This window comes from Budorcas taxicolor, chromosome 1, assembly GCF_023091745.1.
Source record: "Budorcas taxicolor isolate Tak-1 chromosome 1, Takin1.1, whole genome shotgun sequence".
In the NCBI taxonomy this organism is placed as follows: domain Eukaryota; kingdom Metazoa; phylum Chordata; class Mammalia; order Artiodactyla; family Bovidae; genus Budorcas; species Budorcas taxicolor.
Genome location: NC_068910.1, coordinates 198,595,746 through 198,621,862, shown reverse-complemented (window position 1 = coordinate 198,621,862; position 26,117 = coordinate 198,595,746). Strand labels below are relative to the sequence as shown.

At 43.5% G+C, this 26,117-nt stretch overlaps 1 pseudogene; it reads right to left on the bottom strand.

The window, feature by feature from the left end:
• Window positions 1-236: 236 nt before the first annotated feature.
• On the bottom strand, window positions 237-5,041 carry LOC128053182 (protein BEX3-like; annotated as a pseudogene).
• Between the last annotated feature and the right edge of the window lie 21,076 nt (window positions 5,042-26,117).

Below are 26,117 nucleotides of genomic sequence, written 5' to 3'. Positions count from 1 at the left end.
TGCATTTTTAGTTGCATGTTTCCATGCAAATGGGTGAAACTCTACTGTTGATGGAAACTTAGATTGAGTGCCAAGGCAATCTCTGATTAGAAGCTGGTAACACAGAACTCATCTGACACATGGAGATTACATAAGGTTCACAGCAAACAGACCAGTAAAGGCATTAACAAGAAAATGCAAGGATAAAGAGGACAACCGTGGGAATCACAGATTAATCTCATGGGAAATGGCAGGAGTCAAGGCGTAAGGCAAAGTTCGTCATGATGGTCCTGATGATTCGAGACCTCCCCCATGAGGATAGGAAGACAGTTCTCAATTACAGCTCCCTGTTTTCTCCTACTTTCTCTCAACTCCTCTATGAAAATTTCCATATCATCTCCATCTCCACTGTTCCCATCATTGTCCTGCCTACTGGGCATGGCCCATGGGAAATTAGGGGCAAGTCTGTGAGCCTGTCACCCTCTGTGATTTCCTGCTGACTGGTGACACTCACCTCCTCCCAAAGGGCAGTCTTCCTGTCCATTCTACACGGGCTGCTCCATTTCTTTCTTTTCCTAGTGGATATTCACCATGATGAGATTTTTTCCCCTGATCATTTTTCTGGGCCTATCCTTGCTGTCTCCTTCTCCTTTTGATTCTTGCCACAAGTACCCCACTGCCATGCTTCGTCCCACAGACCTGCTTGCCTCAGGTCTGAAGCTAGCTGGGTGTGAGGCAGCAGAGAGCTGGTACCCAGACTGGAGTGACTACTACACTGAAGGCTGTGTCACTCTGCAGCTCCTGGTCACGTGAGGGCTTCACGTCACTGCCAAGTTCGTCCCCAACTCCTACTTCTGGTTGCAATCTTAATAATATTGTTTTCCAAAAAATGAACGTTGTATGTCTTCTCAGTTATTTAGCTCTTCTTTATTTTCTTTCAACAAGTCAGGTCTTGTATTTCTTTTTTATTTTTTTTAATTTTGTTAAATCTAAACGTAAGCATTTATTCTTTTGGATGCTATTGTAAATGGAATTGCTTTATTAATTCCAGTTTTAAACTGTTTAATTTTGAATTGTTAGTGTATAAAAATAGAGTTGATTCTTTAATACTGGTATTGTATCTTCCTACATAATTGAATTCATTTTTTAGTTCTAATAGTGTTTTAGTGGATTGTTCAGCATTTCTCTAAACAGACCATGGCATCTGAAAATGGGCTTTTACTTCTTCCTTTCCAATCTTGATGCGTTTTGTTTCTTTCTCATACCTAATTGTCTTGACGAGAAACTCCTGTACATGCTTTAAAAAATTTGTGAGAATGGCCAACTTTATCTTGTTCCTAATCTTAGGAGACAATGTTTAATGTTTCACCCATTAGTATGATGCTAGTTGTAGGTTTTCCATAAATGCCGTGTAGCAGATAGAGGCAGAGAAGGCGATGGCAACCCATGGACGGAGGAGCCTGGTGGGCTGCAGTCCATGGGGTCGCTAGGAGTCGGACACGACTGAGCAACTTCAGTTCCACTTTTCACTTTTCACTGTCACGCACTGGAGAAGGAAATGGCAACCCACTCCAGTGTTCTTGCCTGGAGAATCCCAGGCACAGGGGAGCCTGGTGGGCTGCACAGAGTCGGGCACGACTGAAGCAACTTAGCAGCAGCAGCAGCAGCAGATAGAGGAAGTTCCTTTTTGCTCCTAGTTTGTGGAGTGCTTGTATCATGAAAGTGTATTGATTTTTGTCAAGTACATTTTCTGCATTTGTTGAAATTATCTCATGGTTTCTGTCTTTATTCCATTAATCTGGTGTATTGCTTGTGCTTGTGCTGTCACTTCAGTCACGTCCAACTCTTTGAGACCCTATGGACTCTAGCCTGCCAGGCTCCTCTATGCATGGGATTCTCCAGGCAAGGAGTGGGTTGCCAGGCTCTTCTGCAGGGGATCTCCCCAGCCCATGGATTGAATCCACGTCTCTTAGATCTCCTGCATTGCAAGTGGATTCTTTGCCACTGAGCTACGGGGGAAGCCCAATATGGTGTATTATATTAATTGATTTTTGAAGGTTAAACCAACTTTGTATTCCTGGGATAATGCATTTTTCATGGCATATAATTTTTTTATATGTTGCTTGTTTTGGTTTGCTAATATTTTGTTGAGGATTTTTATATTTTTCAGTTAAGTTCAGTTCAATCGCTCAGTCGTGTCCAACTCTTTGCGACCCCATGAATTGCAGTACGCCAGGCCTCCCTGTCCATCACCAACTCCTGGAGTTCACCCAAACCCATGTGCATTGAGTCAGCAATGCTGTACAGGCATCTCATCCTCTGTTAGTCATAGCAATTCTGTAGGATTCTTTTGGTGTGTGCAAGTATGATGTCCTTATCTGGTTTTGATATTAGGGTAACACTGGCTTAATAAAATGGGTTGAGAAATATTTCCTGCTCTTCTAATTTTCCTAAGAATTTGTGATGGGTTGGTATTAATTCTTCTTTAAATTTCAGTAGAATTCACAGTGAATCCCTCTGGACCAGGACTGCTTATCTTTATGGGAAATTTTTTAATTACTTGTTTGATTTCTTGTCATAGGCCTATTCAGATTTTCTGTTTCTTCTTGAGACAGTCTTAGTAACTTGTCTCTTTCTGAAAATTTGTCCATTTTATCTAGGTTATCGAATTTATTGATGTAAAGTTATTTATAGTGTTCCCTTATAATACTTCTTATTTCTGTAAGGTCAGTAACAATGTCCTCTCAGTCATGATTTTAATGACTTGAGTTTCCTCCCTTTTTCCTTGATCAGCTTAGCTAAAGTTTCATCCATTTTGTTGATATTTATTTAAAGAACCAACTTTATTTTTTTATTTTTATTTTTTTCCCTTGATTTTATTTTATTTTAATTTTAAAATCTTTAATTCTTACATGTGTTCCCAAACATGAACCCCCCTCCCACCTCCCTCCCCATAACATCTCTGTGGGTCATCCCCATGCACCAGCCCCAAGCATGCTGTATCCTGCGTCAGACATAGACTGGCGATTCAATTCTTACATGATAGTATACATGATAGAAGTTTATTGATTTTCTCTATTGTTTTTCTAGTCTCTGTTTTATTTATTTTCATACTTCTTTTTATTTCCTTCCTTTTGCTTGATTTGGATGTAGTTTATTCTTCTTTTTCTAGGATATAGTTTTTTAATCTGAAAAAGAAAAGCATATTTGCTTCAAAGTGTTGTTGCAAGGATTAAATAAAACATGTGCCTGGCATATAATAGATGTTCAATAAATGTTATTCCCCTTTTTATTTATTCATTCTTGCTTTGGACCCATAAATCCAGCCTGTTAATACCAATTTGAATTTTTAAATTGCCATCAAAACATATTAATCACGCTCCTCACTGATAGTCAGGCTATCACCTGCAGATCTGGTAAGACATCATTCCAATACCTACATCCAAAATGTGGATAAAAGAGTGGGGCAGGGCAGAAGTTAATGGCATGCCACTGCAAACCTCTTCCAGATGGACATCAATCCATTAGTCAATGTTCTTTGGACACAGTAGTTCAGCAATAAATCTACCCAGCTGTCCATGTAGGCCCCTGCCAAATGCCCTGCTAAAGCTGTGTTGTCTGTAGCACTCCCCAGTTCTCTCATCTCTACAGTGGGCTGCTGGACTTGCCCATCTGTCGTCTGTGCTCCTTGCTAGGTGTGGAAGATTGAATTATTGACCCAAGTTTTCACTCCTCTTTGCATTGACACCCTTGCCATAGCCTAAGGAATGGAGTACCCTTTACTTCCTGTACTTTGATTTTGACCACAGGATTTGTTTTGACCAATGGCATGTGGATGAAAGCTGTAGTGTGCCAGTTCCAAGCCTGTCTTAAGAGGCCTCACATGTTTCTGCTCATCACCTTGAACCTCTGCCATCACTCTGAGAAGAGCATGTCTAGGCTAGTCCTCTGGTCCAAGGAAGATGAGAAATATGTGGAGCAAACCACATTAGGCTCACAATCCTATGGCAGGAAAAAGAGCCTCTCCAGCCAACCTTTCAAATCCCCAAGAATAAATGATGATTGTTTCAAGTCAGCGGGTTTTGAGGTGGGTGGTTACACAACGTTGGCACAATACCTGACCAACACATTAAGTAAGACCCATCTGTACATGTGGTGTTTCACCAGGTGTGAGAAGAAACTATAGAGCTACCTTAAAGCTGAGACTCTGCTCTGAGTCTCAGTGGAAAGCACTTTGGGCTAAGGATGGTTCAGTTCAGTTCAGTTCAGTTGCTCAGTCGTGTCTGACTCTTTGCAACCCCATGAATTGCAGCACCCCAGGCCTCCCTGTCCATCACCATCTCCCGGAGTTCACTCAGACTCACGTCCATTGAGTCCGTGATGCCATCCAACCATCTCATCCTTGGTTGTCCCCTTCTCCTCCTGCCCCCAATCTCTCCCAGCATCAAAGTCTTTTCCAATGAGTCAACTCTTCTCATGAGGTGTCCAAAGTACTGGAGCTTCAGCTTTAGCATCATTCTTTCCAAAGAAATCCCAGGGTTGGTCTCCTTCAGAATGGACTGGTTGGATCTCCTTGCATTCCAAGGGACCCTCAAGAGTCTTCTCCAACATCACAGTTCAAACGCATCAATTCTTCGGTGCTCAGCCTTCCTCACAGTCCAACTCTCACATCCATACATGACCACAGGAAAAATCATAGCCTTGACTAGACGGACTAGAATGGTTCAGGAGGCATCTAATCTTGGGCCCAATATGCTCGGCAGTTCTCACATCTCTCTGCAAATAAGGGTCTCCCACCAGCACAGCAGTCCTCTGCCATTTTTCTGTGATGGTCATCTGGTGGGCAAGGCCATCTGAATGGATGAGTTTGAGTTGAAATGCAAAGATGCATTTCCTCCACAAGATATAGATTTTGACAAAACTCCAAAAGATAGTTTTGGAGAAGTAAGTCTCTTCAACAATTGACAAGCACCACAACAACTCGTGATGAAGCAGTAAAGGGTACTCACACCAGGTTCTGGCTCAGGTCCCAGGTGTTGTGGGTGATGTGAAAGTCCAGCATCTCTACAAGTTATTTAACATCTTTCTTTTCCATTCAGGAAAGTGGAGAGTGAGATTGTTATTATCCATCAGAGGCTAATTCACCCATAAGCGAGTAAACCTTTGACTTTGGGCCTCTCAATTTTTAGTTCCCTTCAAGACTCTGGGGAGGGGCCTTCACAATATATGCAGATGGACCCACATATTTGCAAAGTTTGCAAAGCTGAGGGGTTTGAATGGCAACAGTTCAACCATTGTCACTCTCCATTCTCTCGTCGGCTCTGTCAAGCTTCTCTCTGTGTCATTGGTGGCACTGGAGTGGCCAAGGGCTTTTCTATGTCTGTTACAGCGGTTTGAGTTGGATGGATTGAGTTTGGGTTTAGTGGGATGTATTTCTGTGGTTTGCATCACTGTCAATGATAAATCATTGCTGGCCATGCTAGTATAGGAATGACTTCCAAGAATGTGCCTACTGCCCATTCTGCAAACTCTCTCAGCACCCGAGGCATCCAGCTCCTGAAATATGTGAGTAATGCAGGAGACATAAGGCTTGAAACATACACAGACTATGGTAAGAGAATCTAATTACTCAGCAAATAAAATTGTAAGCAATGGATTCAATTCTCATCAATGCTTAGTCAAAACTGAAGTTCACTTATGCAAGAATATACTCAGTAAGGCAGAACAGACAATTATAATTGTACTAAATGTCCTTTTACCTTTTCCAATGGGAATCACGTAAAACAGAACTGATTAGAATTGCTATGTTACAGGCACAGGCCCATAACAGTATTTCACACCTCAAGCACAATAGCAGCACCTCAGATATGAAAGAAATTTGATAAAAGTTTTCTTAAATTTGACAACAATCCTAAAAATTCATGTGACACTACCAGTGACGAGAGGTGAAGCTGGAAGAAACTCTCTTATACTATCAATAACTTAAACCAAATTTCAAACAGCTGATCTAAAGGAAAGAGTGGATTTTTGTTTATTCTTTCTAGAGAAAATATTACACAATCATTTTCATAAGAAGACTTAATCAAAGAGTATGCAGTCAAAAAACAACATTAAAAAAGAGTATAAAAGAGGTTTGTCATGCTTGAAGTATTATTTTTTAAAATTATATTATTTTTCAGGATTTTGTGGTAAGGGTATTGTTATCATTGTATAGCTTGTAATTGTCATCATTGATATTTGTCATCAAATTCATAAATAAATTTACAATTTGTCAATTGGAATTTGTTATTCTAAATAAATATTTGTTTTGCATTTAACTTTGTATCTTTTTCTTAAAGTGTGTGTGTGTGTGTGTGTGTGTGTGCGCGCGCGCGCTGAGTTGCTTCGCTTGTGTCCAACGTGCGACCCTATGGACTATAGCTCACCAGGCTCCTCTGTCCATGGGATTCTCCAGGCAACAATACTGGGGTGGGTTGCTAATTCTTCCTCCTGTTCAAGCCATCAAAGTTGTGTTTCTTATGTCTCCTGCATTGGCAAATGGGTTCTTTACCACTAGCACCCCCTGGGAAGCTGGAAATTATATAGGTTTTGGCCCCCAGGAAAACTGTTTCCACTCCTGCCTTCCAGAGGTCACACCCCAGAAGCCTGCAGGGGGCCAGCAGTATCTCTCCTGGGGAAGTGGTGTGCCCACTCAGAGACTCAGTGTCACTCGAAGAGAGAGCCCTGCTCCCGACTGAAAGGACAGGGACACTTAGCGCCCATCAAGGGCTGACCCCAGCCCTGGGTTTTCCAAAAGAAACTGATAACATGAATTTTATGTGAATTCTTTAAAGTTAACACATACCTACTGTGTGAGCTGCTATTTCCCACCCTCTCTTGAGATAACTTTACCCTTCTCTAAATTACTTTTTTAAAAGAGTAAACAACTTGTGAACCCCAGAGCTTTATTGTTGTTAACAATAGCTTGCTGTGGGCCTTGCAGTGACACCTTAAGACACTGACGCAGGGGCATGGCCTAGGGCGTCTCTGGGGTCCTGACGGCTCTCCTGCACTGACGTCCTCCAGCAGGCTCCCCGCCACCTGGCGCTGGGGCAGATGAGGAAAGACTGTGAATTGCAGTGGCCAGAATGTTCTCCTGGGCCCAGGCCGGCCAGGGGGCTCAGAGGCGCCAGGGCAGGAGGGGCCACATCCACAGGGCTGGGGCTGTGTCCTTTGTGCCCTGAAGGACAGGACTTTGTGGAAGGGCAAGGGGGATTGCAAGAGTTAATGTGATAATGTCTGTTGATTATTTTAAGCCACATGGAGGAAAAATAAATTATAAATAGCAAGGGCCATAACGGATTCAAAGGGTAAGTGTACTGATAGCCTTTTTCTCTTCCTAAGATTTCTGAGCTTTCAAAACAAGATTATTTTGGGAGCGCATCTATTTTAATTCAAATGATTCTTCTTTAAACACGTTTCAGTGTGAGAGAGCCTGTCTCCTCCTGTTCCCCCTTGCTTTTTCCACGGAAAGGGAAAGCTCTGGTTTCACACACCTCGTGCCGCCTCCAGCCTTTAAAAACCTTTCTGGGCACCATCCGGCCACTGTGCATGTTAGCAAAGACCTGGCTTGACATTCTAATCCCCAGAATCCGCCTTGTTTACCACTTGACAGCAGGCTTCATTTTGAAGGTGATGCTGTGTAACTTCCAGCTCCTGAAGCAAGAGCAAGACACAGGCACACTCACATGCATGCGCGTGCACGCACACACACACACACTCATACACATGCACGCATGCACACACAAGCATGCAGACGCACGGCAAGAATGTTCCCTGATCTTGGGGACGGGCTCCTCTCCTTGCAGCACACCAGGCCAGGAGAGGCAAAGGGGCTGGCTCAGAATGCAGGCAAGTGCTGGTTCATGAAAGGCATGTCGACATCTCTGGAGTGGCCTCAGGATCCCCAGCACGGTGGGTCTGGTCCTCAACAAGCTGGGCTTTCTTCGCTCCCACAGCATAACTTCCCCAGATCTCCAGCCCCGGCCGCCTGCGCCAGGTGCTGAAGTCAGGCCGGCGGCTCAGATTCCAGTAGCTTCTGTTGCTGTCACCGGGATTAGCACAGGGAACGGCAGGCCGGAGCACGGGGGGTGCGTGGCCTTCTCTTCTTCCAGCCTGGCTGCAGTTCTGTCTTTGCAAGCACTTATTTTTTAAAAACGACTTTTGCTGTCTTGCAGACACACTCTCATGCTCTCTCTGCCTCTCCTTCCACCCTGCACACCTAGAGTCCTCCCATTTGAGAAAGTTTCTTTGGACTCCGATTTCTATAGATATTTGAAATTGGGTAAAATGGTCTCAAGAAAGGAAATAAAAATACTGCCACTGTCTTGAGTTCTGCTTAAAACATGAAGCCCAGTCTGCAGAGGGATTCGTTGTTTCCAGACTGACAAAGAAGCTACCATTTCATGGGGAGGGGACGGAAATCAACCCGTTTCCCTTCTCAACGCAAGCTGCTATTTAATGAAGATAAATTAAGACTTAACAGCGTTAACACTGTTGAATTATGAGTTTGATGATGGTGGGCAATCAGTTAACAAGCATTGGAGATGAGTTGTTTATATGCTCAGCAAATGCAAATTGATGGTTCTACTCTCCTGCAGACCTGGGTGACTCTGACAAGGCCTTGGCCATTCATTTGGGCTAAATTCATGACTGCAATATTTTAGCGGTCTCCCATGAAGTACACGCAAGTAGGCTGAAGAAAGACAAAGGCCACGTTTTACATAAAGAAAGAGTCATTGAACGTGGAGAAATGATAGAGGGCAGGATTCCAATCTGTTATAAATAAATTCCTTATTGTGGAGTCAATCCGCGCTCTTCTTAAATAGAAATACTCATATGGCAGCTTAAAAATGCTTTGGCTATTTATGGGGAAAATGCTGTGATGTCTAGGATTTGCCTAAAATACTCTAGGAAAAAAAATGTTTTTCAAATGTCTGTGTATGTTGGGGAAGAAACATGATAAACAGATAAAATTGTCAAAGTGCTTAAGGTTGTTGAAGTTGGATGACAGGAACTTGGGACTTTGTTGTAGTTTTCTCTCTACTGTTTTGTTTATTGGAAATTTTCCATAATATGTATCTCCCCTAAACCTCTAAAAAACTCCCTGGAGAAAATTAGGTAACCTATGAGGAAAGAGACAAGCAGAGAGATTCACAATTTTAAATGAGAAGATACAGACGAAAAATATGAAAGCCCGAGTAGATAGATGTATGAAGTGCATGAGCAAACAAAATTAAAAAAAAAATTTATGTCTGAGAAAATTTGAACACCTGTTCAAACTCACTAAAAAAAGTTAAAGAAACTTCAGTGCAGTAGGATTGCATATGGGATGCCATTCTCTTCCCCTGCAATAAGCAAAGATTTTAGGAACAGGAGCTCCTAATTTCAGTGAATGTCAGGACTAGGCCTCCTGTGGCAGCTGCTGAGAGTGCATATTGGGACAACATTTTGGATGGCAAATTAGCAGTGTGATTTCAACAACCTTAAATTTTTCCTATCCGTTGAGCCAGTAATTCCACTTCTAGGAATTTTGCCTAAGGAAACAAGCAAAGATGTGCATGGTGATTTGTGATTCATAGATACAGATGACTGTGCTAGCATTATTCAGAGGAGTGAAAACAATTGGAAATGACCCAAATACCCAACACTAAGTGACTCCTTAGGTAATTTTGGTCAAATAGTGTGTGCGTTTATTCAATAGATACTTATCAAGATCCCTCCACAAATCACGCCGGGGGAACACAAAGATGAATAAGGCACAGCCCCTGTCCTTGGGGAGTTGACAGGGCCATGGGAACACAGACAAGTAAACAGGTGACATAGATCATTTACATAATTAAGTATACTACAGATATCAAAAACAGAAATGACAAAGGATGGCTTTGCTTTAAGGTAAATGCAGGATAAAAAACTGTACATACTCTCTATGTAAAAATATTTAAATAACAATATAAATATTGATAAACAATGTGAAAAATATTAACAGATTTGCCTCTGAGCATTGGGATAATAAATGATTATTTTTTCTTTAGAAGTTAACTTGCAAAATTTTCTCTATCTAAATACATAATTCTATAAAACTACACACACACACACATGCTGCATATATAGTTTCATTTAACTGACAACTTTTAGAGGTGAACTTTACTTTTAATTTTTAAAAGTGTTCAACTTCCTATCTTTACTTTTGAATGGATTCCAAAATACAATTCATGTGGTTCCAAAATCCAAAAAATATGAAATGATATATAGTGAAAGAATATCCCTGCCCTAAACCACTGTGCTTTGCATCAACATCCCCAATCTTCACACTGGATTTAACTATTTTCATTAAGTTCTGTGTATTATTTATGTAAAATAAGCAAATACAATAAACATGTTTTCATATTCCTTCTTCCTAATACAAAACGTTACATATCATACATTTTATTTCCCATCTTGCTTTTCTCACTAAAAGAAGTCTGCTTCTTATTGTTGTGAGGATTAAAGAAATTCCTCATTTAATCTACTGTGGACATTGTGGAGTCCTATCCCAAGGCTACGGTTGTGTGGTCTTGCACCGGGCCCATGGAAGTAGAGCCCAGAACTGAGGCCATCTCCAGAACTGACTGAGCCCCATTGTAACTGCTGCCAAATGACCCCTGATCCTTACCGGCCAGCTTCCTGATGCCAAGTTAGGCAAAAATGCCCACCTTGGTACTCATCCTATAGCTCCCTAATCAATTACCTAACGCCACCCTTCTAGCAGGAATTTTCTTTGTCTCGAGGCTATAAAAATTGGCTGCTAACTCCCTGGTGTTTCAGGAAGTCGGCCCACTGTATTAAGCCCCTCACTATCTATTCTCCCTTCAGTCGGCACTACCTTGAGCTGGCCCGCTCTTTCAACATTGTCCTGTCAACTTTTCTTGGTCCATCAGGACTTTGGACCACTGTGCTCCACGTTATCTCTGCTCTTTGTTCTTCATAAACTCACTCCTTTCTGCAATACTCTGTGTCTGAAAATTCCTTTCCAATCAGCTGAAATCTGTCTAATTAGTTCTGTTGCCAATGAAGTTTGCATGTTTTCCTGCATGCTTCTAAAAGAGTACAATCTAGTTCAAACATGGAGTTTGCAAAATTTTTCTTTCCCTTGTGAGTCTGAATGGTGTCTAATAGAATATGGATTGGTTCAAAGTCACTTGTCTGAGTCCCATTTTATAGATGAAGAATAGAGGCCTCAGAGAGGCTCAGTGAATTGGTCAAAGCCAAGCTAGTCAGTGAGTGATCTTGACCTCAGGCTCAAGCCTATCAGGGTCAGAGCCCATGCTTTTTCAATCAGAGCTGGACTGGGAACTAATTATCACAAATAAAAGAATACACAGGGAGTTTAGAACAAAAGTTAATAATTAGTTTATTATAATTAGTTAGGCATAGCAGAAGGACCAACAGAAACTTCTGAATAATTGTGAGCAGGAAAACTCCTGGATAAGGATTGGAGAGGAGGTGATCAGAAGATCCAGGAGGACATTGAAGTGATTTTGAGGAACCAGTACCTGTTGGGATCAATAAATTTGTTGTTTTTCAATAAGGAAGTCCTGAGTGGGCAACTGGTTAGCAGTCTTTTCCTGAGCTCAGAGAGGAAGCAGAACCTGGCCATAATCCTTCAGTGTGGGGTTTCCCTGATTGGTTCTAGCTCCTGAGGTCTGACATTGGCAGGAAGTCCGGATGTGTGTTTGTGTGTGGTAGGCTGGTGTTGGGGTTGTTGGCAAGGGGTCGGATGGAAATTCTAGCAGGCTGAAAACCAAAGGCCTAGTGTCCTCATTCCCTAGTTTAAGTGCTAAGGGGCCTCTGAGAGATTACTAGCAAACAAGAGACAATGAGTGTGGGTGTCCAAATAGCGGACATTTTTGCCTTTTCCCAGATCCATTCAGCAGAGACAGGTCACAGGCTTACAAGGAAGAGACATCTGCTTTGCTCCACTCTCCAGTGAAATGCATGGGAAAGGGCGATCCATAGGCTAGGGTTGCCAGATAAAATATAGGACATCTAGTTATATCTGAGTATCAGATAAACAGTGTGTAAATTGTTCATAAACGTATATCCCGCATAAGGTTTTTATTTGCTAAGTCTGATAATCCCACTAGAGCAACTCAGTTCATGACCTCCTGACAGCATCCTTTATTTTTCTGCAGGTATTCACTAATCTCAGCAGAGAATATTCAGGGCAGGAGAAGTTGAGGAGATTCTGCCTTCAGGTGACTTCCATTTTATTGCTGTTGATAAATCTACCTGGTTATAACAACATCATTTCCATGTTAAAAATAAAGAAAGATATGATTTCATTTATCTACTCATTTACATATTAAACTATCTCTAAATAACTTTTGGATTATAAAAGCAATATATATACATTGTAGGAAAAATAGATATAAATAAATATACATGTATGTATACATATACATGAGTATGTAATAATATATTTAATTTTACTTGAATTTGACAGAACATAAAAATGTAAATAAAAGAATTACTAAACTCCAGATAAATATGATTTTACAGAAAGATAAATCAGTTCCTTAAAAGAAATCTAAATTAAAAAAATAATAAAAGCAGAGTAAATGTAAAAAAACCTGACATACATTATTTTGTATGTCTATAGCATGATACAAGTGTAACAGACTCTCTACTTAACATATAGAATTATCAGATTAAGTTGAAAAATTCAAACATCCTGCTTGCAAGAGCCACACTGAAGTAAAGGGACATGAAAAGGCTGAAAATAAAAGGACCGAAATTATATATTTGCCAAAAGAAAGCTTGTATAGCTATATCAATATCATATTTTTAGAAAAGATGAATGTCAATCAAGATATAATGATAAAATCTTCAATTAATTATATTTTAAAAATATACTTAATAACATAGTCTCAAACCATATAAAGCAAAACTTGACAGACCAACAAGCATAAATTGATAAACATACATCACATTGGGAAATTTTTGATATGCCTTCCTCGGTAATTAGATCAAACAGACAATAAATCTTTCATGGTATTTGAACACTATAATTAACAAACTTGATCCTATATATGTATGTATATATATGGGGGTGGGGGGAGAACACTGTAGTAAGAAATTAGAGCATGTACAATCTTCTCAGACACATAAGGATCATGTACAAAGCTAACCCAAAAGTAGGCTGTTAATTGGGTTTCTGTACATTTTAAAGAATCAGTAATAACATAGAGACCACATATCTGACTCCAATGCAGTTAAGGTGAAAGTAAATTGGTAAATAATTTTAGGAACCTATAAATTATGAAATTTAAAAACAAACTCTAAGTAACTATAGATCAAATGAAAAATAAAAACAAGCATTTAAAATATTTGGAATGGTCTGAAAAATAATGGCAGCTTTCTGCATCCATTTAGTTTTCTACCTCATATCCAAAAATCAGTCAAGTTAAGAGAAAAAACAATAAGTTCATCCCTGGTCCACACCTTTAGGATATAGAGACCACCACAAACTTTGTACAAACTACAACTTGAGAAGGAAGCACTGTGTTTCAATAGAGCGTCTGTGCTACTAGAGGTAGGAGAGTAGAGGAGGAGAGGCTTATGAGAATCTGCAAAAAGGGAAAGCAGAGGAAGAGGACATAGCACACACACAGAATTACTCCCAGAAAAAGAAAGTACAATAGTAAATGTCAAAAAGTTGAACATAGGTCTCGGACATCGTAGTTCACAGCAACAGCCAAACAGAGAATGGCTTGATAGTGAACAGGACTGGAACTGGTGCCTCATAGATGCAGAGCTTCTAGGAGATAATAAAATAAAGAGATGAGTTATGTCCTTTGTGAATTGATCGTGAAGGAAAAGTTTAAGTAAGAGAGGAAAAATATTGATTCTGCAGAAATTAAAAAAAGAATAAGATATCCCAATCCTTTTCATCCCCCTCATTATTATCCATTAAAAAAAAAAACAAAAAGCTGAGAAGAGGGTACTCTTAAACTATGAACTCTGTCCCCACAGTGCTCAGGCACAGGAAAAATAGAAAATAAATCAAACCAAGTCCATATAAGACTGGTAGCTGATCAAAAGTCTCCCTTTCTCCAAAATGGAAGAAACTGATAATACACGTTGCATTATGAATTGAACATATGTTAAAAATCATTTGTAAATTAAAACATTAGAATCAGAAATTGAAAATCTAAAAACAAAGATGAGCAAAGCAAAAGAAATGCAATGAGTTGACTGAACTCAGGAAAGAAACTGAAAAAAAAAAGGCAACACAATTTCAGAAACAAAGAATAAACTGCAAGCTGTACAAGGAGGAATATATTGAAGTGAAAATTTGAAAAGGAACACTGAAGAAAGGCAAAAAACAAAGAAAACAACAAAAATAATAAAAACAAAAGAAGTAAAATGGTTCTGAAAATGATTGAAAAGGAAAACGGGCAAAGAAGATTCAGCCTACATATAATAGGAGTCCTGGGTTGAAATGACCAAACACAGGAACAACAAATATTTAAAATTGTATTCAAGAAGATTTTTCAGAAAAAGTAAATAACCATATTAAAATGCCCCAGCATGTTGTCAAGAACTATGAAGAGTCTTATATTTTATTCTGCTTATAAGCTAATAAGTTAGCTTGCCACAGTTTTATGGTTGCCAATAGAAAACATGAGATTCCTGGGTCAGAGAGTAAAGATAGCTTATTACTCACAGAAATATTAGTACCCAATATACTGTCCTTTTGACATTGATCCTCTCAGCCTTAATATTCAAGGGTGATGAACAGAGGACTAGAGACTATCTGCATTATATACAGATATATATATAGATATATATGTTATATACATTATAACAGGAGAGGAACTCTTAGCTCAGGGAAGCTGAGTCTTTCATAATGAGTAGATATCATCCCTTCTGCTTCACTGTGCTGAACACCAAGCATGTCTTCTTTTTGTCCTGGATGACAAAACTACCTCTATCTTCTGAGGCTGTTTGCTATACAATGTATTTGCTATACAATATATTAGCAATATATACAGAAATGTGAGTGACTCAGAGAATTGTCTCCCAGCACATATACTTTGAAAGTTGTCCCCAGAATGTTCAAATCTCAAATTTGAGACATAAACTACTAGACTTTAAAGACCAAAAAAAAAAAAAAAAAAAAAAAAAAAAAAAAAAATCCTCAGGGATTCCAGGCCCAACTATAAAATTAATTGGATGCATGAGAAAATTCAGCTTCCAGCAGTCTTCTCAAGAGCAACATATAAAGGAAGGCAGGAATTGAGTGTTTTGTTGTGTGTGGGTGGGTTGAAAAAGAGTCACTGCAGATATAATTAGTAATGTTAAGATGAGGCCATACTGGAGTACTGTGACCAGTGTCCCAATAAGAACAGAAGAAACCCAGAGACATAGACCCAGAAGGGGTCAATGCATGACAGCAGAGGCCAAGTTGCCAGCCAAGGAATGTCAAAGACTGTGGGCAAAGCACCAGAAGCTATTGGGAGGAAAGGACAGGTTCTCCCTTACAAGTTACAGAGGGATTGTGGCCCTGCCGACAATCTGATTTCAGGCTTCTATCCCCCAAAATGAATTTTGTTGCTTGAAGCCAGCCAGTCTGTGGCATTTTGTCAAAGCAGCCCTGGGAAACTAATACAGATGGATACTTCCTTAACATGTCAAAATATATAAGCCACAAATCCCAAAGCCAGAATCCTACTTGATGGGGAAACGCTAGAGCTACTCTGACTAAGGCAAAGGTGTTCATTACCTTTCTTATGCTTTAACATGGCCTTTGAGGTATTAGCCAATGCAATTGGATAAGAACATATATATAAAGGTATAAGAGTTGGAAAAGAGGTTAAAACTATTTCTACTACACACTTGGATTTTCCAGGCGGTGCTAGTGGTAAAGAACTCACCTGCCAGTGCAGGAGGTGTGAGAGACATGAGTTTGATCCCTGGGTCAGGAAGATCCTCTGGAGGAGGGCAAGGCAACCTGCTCAGTATTCTTGCCTGGAGAACACCATGGACAGAGAAGCCTGGTGGGCTATAACCCATAGGGTTTCAAAGACTCTGACATGACTGAATCAACTTAGCATGCAGGCATGCATTGTACCACAAGACTCAGAAATCACACTCCTGGACAGTTATCCCAGATAAATGAAAACTTGCATTCACAAAATCCCTATACCTAACTATTTATAAGAGCTTTATGGACAGGAGGCAGAACCTAGAAGGCAGGGTCCTTTTGCAGAGCTTTGTGTGGCCCAGCCTGGGGGTCCTTGGGAAGTGTAATGGTCACCCCAACCACCTAGGCTGACTTTCCCTGGGCTCAGCATCCCAACAGAAAATAACCAGAGCCCTGTCCACACTGAAGATTCAGTTGCACACAGTTTGATGGAAGATTAGGCGTGTGCAGGAGGACTGTATTGTCAGAATGATGACAGGTTGTCAAGAAGGACCACAGAGCTCTGAGGGAAACACACTCACATTAGTACATACAGGGTTTGGTGCAGCAGCTGAACTTAGCCTAAGGTACTGAAGAGAAAAGGGCATCCTTTGAACACACTCCAGCATAGTCCCCTAGAGATGTCCTTTGCTTCTTGGGAGGAGATGCTTACGATATTAGACTGAAAGCATTGTGGCTTTAAGAACTGAAGCTATTCTGCTGGGGAAATGGGTGGTGCATTGAGAGAATTATTCCACTAGGGGCCCAAGAAACCACTAGGGGAGTGGTCAGTGGAGGAGCCAGCACCTCCAGTCTCCAGGTGGGAGACTGAGAGGTCCCTGAACCTCTAGGTAGTGGGCACATGTAGAGGGCATCTAAGGTCAGAGATCTCAGAGGTGGTCGACAGTGATCCAGGTGTGGCAGGGAAGCTGTGAGAAGCTTCCCTGGGGCTTCGCTGGTGGAAGCAGTGGATGTGGAAGACACTTCTGAATCCCCCGGAGGAGATAACCTGGCCTGTGGCCTAGTGAAGTAGGTGTGCCCCTTCCAAGGCAACAGGCTCTGATATGGAGAGAGTAACTCAGGTGAAATTTACAAATGTAAATTTCAATCTGCCTGCCTGCTGGACAAAATTCTGAACCCTCCTTTGAAAACTGGATCCAAATTTTAGACAAAGATTATTTGTCAAAAGCCAGAGAGCTGAGGATCTTACCAGAAAGATGTTGACTTGTTCCATACTCTTTAATGAGTTTCTACGTGTTTTTACTAATGTAGAGTATTCTTCATTACCTAGCAGAAATATCAGTTTTCTAATTTATTATTTTTAAAAACAACTCCATCCAAGTATGATTATATACAATTAAATGGCATAAAGTGTACAATTTGATAGGTTTTGACATGTTCTGTATATACCTGTGAAACAATCTCTACAATAAAGACAGTGAACCAGACCATCACCCAGACATGTTTCCTCATGCCCCTTTGCAGTATGTCCCTCCATCCTTTACTCCCTCCCCTGCTTCCCACAGCTGCCCGAAACTTGCTCCAGCCACTAAGCTGGGGCAGTCACACGGCTCACCTCATTCATTTCCTCTTGAAGATGAGCCTTCTTTTTTGCTCTGAGTCCAAACTCTCGAGCATCATTGTTTCCTATGTTTTGTCTGGGCTTGTAGTAGTTTCAGGGCAGAGGTAAACCTGTTCTCTGTTATTCCATCTTGAATAGAAAGGAATTGAAACCCACTCATAATGGATTTCTTTTCTTTCTGTGTGTGCTCCGTCATGTCTGACTCTCTGCAACCCCACGGACTGTAGCCTGCCAGGCTCCTCTGTCCATGGGATTTCCCAGGCAAGAACGCTGGAGTGGTTCCCATTTACTACTGCAGGGGGTCTTCCTGACCCAGGAATCGAACCTGTGTCTCTTGCATCTCTTGCATTGGCAGGTGGATTCTTTACCACTGTGCCACCTGGGATGATTCTTTGCAACTTGATGATAAAGCAGTACATTCTCTCCCTCAGTTCAGAAGTCTGATTAGTGCCACAGTGGATAGTCCTGAGTCTCTATTACATGAAGAGTGCTTTTGCTCATTCAGTCACTCAAAAGATATTTCCGAGGATGTGGTCTGTACACTGCTCTTGCTTTGGCATTGAGGATATAGTAATGGGCATCTAGAAAACTCATGTCAAGCGGGGGATACAGACAGCTAAACAGGCCACCTCAGATCAGAGCAGCAGAGCCATGTGAGAGGCAGTCTTGGCAAATCAGTTCAGTTCGGTCACTCAGTTGTGTCTGACTTTTTGCAGTCCCATGGACTGCAGCATGCCAGGCTTCCCTGTCCATCACCAACTACCCGAGCTTACTCAAACTCATGTCCATTGAGTCGATGATGCCATCCAACCATCTCATCCCTCTGTCATCCCCTTCTCCTCCTGCCTTCAATCTTTCCCAGCATCAGGGTCTTTTCAAATGAGTCAGTTCTTCGCATCAGATGGCCAAAGTATTGGAGTTTCAGCTTCAGCATCAGTCCTTCCAATGACTCTTCAGGACTGCTTTGCCTTAGGATAGACTGGTTGGATCTTCTTGCAGTCCAAGGGATTCTCAAGAGTCTTCTTCAACACCACAGTTCAAAATCATCAGTTCTTTGGCACTCAGCTTTCTTTATAGTCCAACTCTCACATCCATACATGACTACTGGAAAAATCATAGCTTTGACTAGATGGACCTTTGTTGGCAAAGTAATGTCTCTGCTTTTGAATATACTATCTAGGTTGGTCATAACTTTCCTTCCAAGGAGTAAGCGTCTTTTAATTTCATGGCTGCAGTCACCATCTGCGGTGATTTTGGAGCCCCCCAAAATAAAGTCAGTCACTATTTCCACTGTTTCCCCATCTATTTACCATGAAGTGATGGAACTGGATGCCATGATCTTAGTTTTCTGTGTTAAGTTTTAACCAGCTTTTTCACTCTCCTCTTTCATTTTCATCAAGAGGCTCTTTAGTTCTTCTTCACGTTCTACCATAAGGGTGGTGTCATCTGCATATGTGAGGTTATTGATATTTCTCCTGACAATCTTTATTCCAGCTTGTGCTTCATTCAGCCCAGCATTTCACATAATGTACTCTGCATATAAGTTGAACAAGCAGGGTGACAATATACAGCCTTGATGTGCCCCTTTCCCGAATTGGAACCAGTTCATTGTTCCATGTCCAGTTCTAGCTGTTGCTTCTTGACCTGCATACTGATTTCTCAGGAGGCTGGTCAGGTGGTCTGGGATTCCCATCTCTTAAGAAGAATTTTCCACAGTTTGTTGTGATCCACACAGTCAAAGGCTTTGGCATAGTCAATAAAGCAGAAATAGATGTTTTTCTGGAACTCTCTTGCTTTTTCTGTGACCCAGCGGATGTTGGCAATTTGATCTCCGGTTCCTCTGCCTTTTCTAAACCCAGCTTGAACATCCGGAAGCTCACAGTTCATGTACTGTTGAAGCCTGGCTTGGAGAATTTTGAGCTTTACTTGCTAGTGTGTGAGATGAGTGCAATTGTATGGTAGTTTGAGAATTCTTTGGCATTGCCTTTTTGGGGATTGGAATGAAAATTGACCTTTGTCAGTCCTGTGGCCACCGCTGAGTTTTCCAAATTTGCTGGCATGTTGAGTGCAGGTGCATTCTCGGCAGGTGGGCAGGTGTGTTCACAGACTGGAGCGGGTGCTCTCAGGCCCCTTGTGCATCCCCTTAGCCCACCTCTAGTTTCAGCAGCAGGTCACAAACCAGTACCACTCCAAATGCACCTTCCACCTCTGTGTCTCTCTGCCTCTGGCCTTCCCTGAAGGTTCAGAACCCACATACTTGCAGACTGGAGGATCTCAGCAACAGTCTGTAAGAGGGAGGGCCTTGGCAGCTCTGAACCAATGGGTTGTGGGAAATGTGATAAATGACCCTGTCTTTTGGGTGGGCAGTTCTGGGGGCACATTCTGTGTGCTTCTCAGAAGTTTCAGCAGGATGGACCCTCCCACCACCGTTAGTAATAATTACATGAGTGTTTCCTCTTTTCTGACTTGCCCTTCCCAAATCTCCCCTCCTACTCTCTGGGATCCCTTCTGTAATAAATCCCTGCATCCAAAGCTTTGTCTCAGGCCCTGCTGTCAGGGGCACTCAAATTAGGACAAAACTTATCTAAACTTAATACAACAATTCCATCTCACAAATGAGAAAAATGAGTCTTGGAGCTTTTCTGAGGTCATAGGGCTGAAAAATGGGAGAGCCAGAGTGCCAGCATAGCTCATCAGACCCCAATTCCCTTGTTCTTCCCACATGCTCTAGGTACCTCTGTGTTTCAAGAGCACAGTCTGAGAGAGCTGCAGGGGCTTGCTATGCCTCCTCCAGGGGCCCACCAACCCCTCTGTATTAATAGTAAGCTCAATAGTAAAATGAAATAACCAGGAATCTGTGCCAGCATGTGTCTAGGGATCTTGTGATGACCCAGGGGACAGTACTTAAGTCATGGCTTTGAATCAGGTGCCACATATGTGCGTGGTATTGGTGTTCACACAAACCAAGACATGGCCCTGCCCTCCAAGAGTTCCTAGTCTAGAGAGAGTGTGGGCAACAGGCTGACAGCTAAGGGCAGGAGGGACAAGGCTAGTCAGGGCTGGAGGAGACACCACAAAAGGAAATGGCCAGTGTGCTCTGAAATGAGGAGCCCATGGCACAGAGGCCTGGACCAGCCCTGCTCAGGGCACCACTGGCAGGTGGGAGGAGTTGAAGAAGGTGGGAGTCAATGAGGGCTTTTAAGGAGATCAGTGGTTTTCAGCTTTAGCAGTCATCACAATCACTTGGAGAGCTTGTTAAAACACAAAGCTTTGGGCCTTGCACTGGAGTTGCTGAATCAGTAGGTCTGGGATGTGTCCTTAGAATTTGCATTTTTATCTAGTTCCCAGAGGATGCTGATGCTGGTGGTCTGGGACCCGCATTTTGAGAACCAATGAAGCAGTGAAGGGCTCAGCTTTGTGCTGGGATAGGCTGGAGAATGGAGAAGGCAATGGCACCCCACTCCAGCACTCTTGACCGGAAAATCCCATGGACGGAGGAGCCTGGTAGGCTGCAGTCCGTGGGGTCGTGAAGAGTCGGACAGGACTGAGCGACTTCACTTTGATTTTTACTTTCATGCATTGGAGAAGGAAATGGCAACCCACTCCAGTATTCTTGCCTAGAGAATCCCAGGGATGGGGGAGCCTGGTGGGCTGCCGTCTATGGGGTCGCACAGAGTCGGACACGACTGAAGTGACTTAGCAGCAGCAGCAGCAGCAGGCTGGAGAAGGTTAGAAGGCTGTTGGCCGCTGCAGTGATTCAGTGGGGAGCTGAACGAACCTGAGCCATTGTGTGGGGATGGAGAGAGTAGGATGGGAAGCAGAAATGGTAAGGAGAGTCAATAGGGCTTCTGTGCTTTGGGAAAAGGATATATAGGAATGCAAGTGGATCTTATCACCATCTCAACACATCCAGACTGGGGGTCAGGGTGTCCATTGGAGGGACCTGTACAGAGAGGCAGACAGACCACCCCCCCCTTTCCTTTATTCCTTCCACCGCTTCCCCCTCCTGATTAGAAGAGCAACGGAAACTGTTCAAAGAAAGGAAAAATGCCACAAAGAAGATAAAGTGGGATGATAAAACAAAAGGAGAGACAAGCAACGAATCGATCGCCAGCTGGAAGCTAGCGAACAGGAGAGCCAGGCAGACGGAGAGGCGGGGGGAGAGGATGAACAGACAGACCAGTGCTTCCAGCCCTGGGCCTTTCAGGGGGAGGGGTGGGTCTCCCAGATGCTAATGGGTGTTCTGTGGCAGGTCTAGTCTCCTAGCCGTTGATTAAGCCCTGGCTCCCGGCCACGGCAGGACACTAGCTTGGTGTCGGGGGGAGGGGGCACTTGTAAGCAAGGGATCCATTCAGCCAAGTGACACTTTACTGCCTCACCTGCTGTGGCTGGGCTGCTCTCCCTAGACCCTGCAAGGCTCTGGACTGAATCACCATTAGCAGCCCCTGGATAGAAGTCCCAGTGTGAGCTCTTCTGGACTCCTTCAAAAACAGAATTTTTATCCAAGTGTAGGCAAGCTATTGACCAGGGTTGAATAGAGTGATGGAGCAAGGCTTCTGCTGTTATTTTGGTCAGAGGCCCTCCCTCTCTGTTAATAAATGTCCCTGCCCCTATAGGCACCTCCTGCAGAAGCAGCCCCACAGATCCTATCCTGCCTGCTCCTGACTCCAGGAACTTCCAGAGCAGGGCTCCCCAGCATTCCAGGTAGATGCTCCTGAGTCCAGGGCAGCAGCATTCCCCTGCTCCTGGCACAGATTTCATAAAACTTTTGGAATTTCCTAAGTGATGAGAGTGATAAGTGTGTCTTTTGCTTTATCAATGAAGTGATTTTTGGAAAGCTCCTTGGTCCCCTAAGGTTGCCAAGGGACCAACCACATGATTAGAAGTTTGGAACTTTCAGTCTCATCCTCAACCTTCCAGCTCTGGGGAGGGGAAAGGGACTCAACACTGGTTGAGTCCAATCACCAATGGCCAATGATGTCATCACTCACACCTATGTTGTGTGTGTGTGTGTGTGTGTGTGTGTGTGTGTGTGTGTATGTGTGTTAGCTGCTCAGTCGTGTCCAACCCTTTGTGACTCTATGAACTATAGCCAGCCAGGCTTTTCTGTCTTTGGGATTCTCCACAGAAGAATACTAGTGTGAGTTGCCATTCTCTTCTCCAGGGAATCTTCCCCATCCAGGGTTCAAACCGACTTCTTCTGTGTTTCCTGATTTGCAGGCAGATTCTTTACCATCTCAGTCACCAGGGAAGCTCCTATGTAATGTAGCCTCCATGAAAACCCAAAAGGAAGGGATTCAGAGAGCTTCCAGGCTGGTGGATCAGAACTCTTCCACATGCCACCTTGCAGGGCTCAAACTCTAGCAAGTAGAAACTCCTTTGTTCAGAACCTTACTTTAGGTATCTCTTCCTCTGGCTTTTGATTTTCATCCTTTGATATTATTTGGAATAAACTGGTAATCTAGTGGGTAAATTGGTTTCCTGTGTTCTGTGAGCCATTCTATTAAGAGCAGATAAATTCAACCCCAGGAAGGAGTCAGGAGAACCTCTGATTTATAGCCAGTCAGTTCAGAAGCATAGATAATAACCTGGATTTGGGACTGATGTCTGAAGTGGAGTCAGTCTTGTGGCACTGAGCCCTTAACCTGTGGCACCTGATGCTATCTCCAGGTGATAGGGTCAGAATTGAGTTGAATTGTAGGATACCCAGTTGGGGTCAGGGAATTGCTTAGAAGCATGCAGGGAAACCCTCACATTTTGGAATTGAAGTTAAAATCAGAGGGATCCCACAGTATATTCCTTGCTGTGTCTGGCTTCTTTAACTTAGCATTGTTATTTCAAAGCTCATCCACATACATCAGCACTTCGTTTTTATGGCTGAATAGTGTTCCGTTGTGTGGATATACCACATTTCATTTATCCATTCATCGACTGATAGACATCTGGGTTGTTACCACATTTTGGGTCTTGTGACTAGTGCTGCTACAAAAACTTGTGTACAAAGATTTGTGTGAGTACCTGTTTCAATTATTTGGACATGTACCTATGAGTTGGAATGATATGTAGGAATGGGTTCATAATGTGATAATTCATTGTTTATCTTTCGAGGAGACTTATTTGCAGTTCAAGAGTTTTCCTATATCATCTGAACCAATTCCTCACAGTTCCCAGGACACTGTGACTGCTTGGTTTGGATAGGAGATGGCTCCTAGGGTCCCGCTCATGCAACTGGACCAAGGAATGAACAGTGGTGCCATCACTATGGAGCGCATCGCAGGAGCAAGTTATCAAGAGGACATGACCGTTGCCAGTTGACTGGAAGCTGGACCCGAGCAATCAGAGGCTCCTTCCCCCTTCCTGTCCTTGGGATGTACATTCTGTCCACTGTTCCTGCACTAGGAGCTATGTTAAGGACACAGCCCTGAGAGAGCCAAGTCACGGAGGACGTCTAGACTGAACCTCTTCAAGCCTCTATATAAAGTTTTAAGTTTCCGGCAGGTGGGTATGGAAGTCTACTCATATACTCAACCAAGACGAGCCTCTCATGGGAGTTTCCTTCCTGATGAAACCTGCTGCCTACAAAGCTGGAGTGGGGGCCCCCTTCTTTTTCAGGGCAAGGAGGGAAGTGGATTTCAGTTTCAGATTTCACCGGGGGACCTCCCGAGGCTGTGAACCAACACACACGTAGGGAGTGGGAGATGAGTTCCACTGAGACCTGCTAGATTTGCAATGCCATTGGATGCCCACGTGGACATGCCTGGGGGAAGGGCTGGGTGTGCTCGCCTGCATCCACAGGGGAAGGTCTGGGCTGAGGCTGAAGTGGGTCTCATCAGTGTCTCAGGCTATTAGATTCGTCTTAACTACCTGAGCGTGTATCTTCCCAGGCACTGCTCTGAGCACTTTCTACTTTTCCATCATCCCAACAACCTGTGAGAAAATTCTCATTTTCCGTATAAGGTAAAAAACACTGGGCTACCTAGGCACGTCGATGGCCCCCAGGCACGGGGCTCCTGGATGTTACCATCACTTGATTCTTGCTGCTGTCCTGGAAGACTGGGCTCCTGAGGGCAGGGGACACTCTGTCCCCTCCGCTCCCCTGGGCCTGGCTCAGGGCCTGCAATGTTTGTCCAGTGGGTCTGAGGGTGATGGAGTGAGAAGTGAGAGGGCCCAGAGTGGCACCTGGGGAACCTTGGCAGTTAAGAGGGGGTGAGAAAAGAGTAATCAAGGAAAGAGATGAAGAAAATCACTGAGAGATAGGAAGGAACCAGAGGGAACCCCCAAAGGAGGTATTTTAAGACAAGTCAGTTCATCCCAGGAACACCTTGCATGTGGACACATGGGCATCAGCTCCTAGGACAGAGGTCATATCAGATATGACCATCACTGCAGCTAGCACCCCTGCAGGAGGACCATGAGCCTGTGACATGACCTGCACCCTCCCACTAAGGGGAGGGAAGCCTGCATCCTGCCGGGCGCCCTCTAGCCTGGCGTCTTTTGCTCTGCCTGCCAGTCTTGGCCCAGCCCCTCCCACCCCACATTCCCTAGTGGTGGGATGGCAGCCAACTCCTCTCCAGGGTGAATTAGCGGAGGGCCGGCAGATGATTAGGTCCATGGACAGCCTGTCATTTATCCCTCTTGGATAGAATTAACCACAAGCATACAAAGAGGACAGAAAGAATTTCTGCCACACTCCTTCACAGAGCAGGTGAAGCCAGGGAGAGGGGCGGGCCCACAGGGCCAGGACTCAGAAGGCAGGCAACTCCTCCAGGGAGAAATTTGCAGGAAGTCTCATTTATGTCACGAAAATGCAGGGCTGACACGTGAAGGTCTTGGGCGATTGCCTATGGCTGTGGGAGGGACAGAGCTCTTTGAAGCTCCGCTGTCTCCTCCTGATGCCTGGGTTAGCGGGTGACCTGCACTGCCCCCATGCCTCCCTCCCTGCAGGCTCTGCCACTGCCCAGGCACGACACGGGCCCGATGGCCAGCAGCCTGGCAGGGACTCAGCTGCCGGGAGAGAAGAGCCTTTGGGGAGTCCAAGCACGAAGTGGGCGCCAAGGTCACTGGCAGACGGGACTCTGTGTTTCCATCCTTTGTTCTCCGTCCCCAGCTGCGGGGTCTGGGCATAGGAGATTACTCAAGCCTGTGAACCTGCAAGAACGGTCCTTGCATCCATCTGTCAGTGGGTCTCTGGCTGGCTGTGTCTGTGTGGTCTTCCTCAGCTGAGCCCTGTATCCCGGCCCTCTCTCGTTCCGTTAGCATCCGTCACCGCTCTATTTACAGTTTCTCTTTTTCTATATTTATCCCAGCTCTCCTTCCCCTCATTGTCTCCCTGGGTCAGCGCCTGCCTCTGTGCAGACTTATTAACACTTAGGTCTTCCAGAAAAGAGCTTGTAGGCTGAATTTCCCCAAACTCCATCCCTTTCCTGATGCTGGCTAAGGACCCTCCCCCGTGGATCACTGGAGTTGGAAGACTGGCCTAAAAACAGCAATAGCCCCCCAGTCCACAGTCCACCACATGGACAGGGAGCCAGTCCTTCTGGTTTCGAGAGCCCCGACTCAGCACTGCTGTCC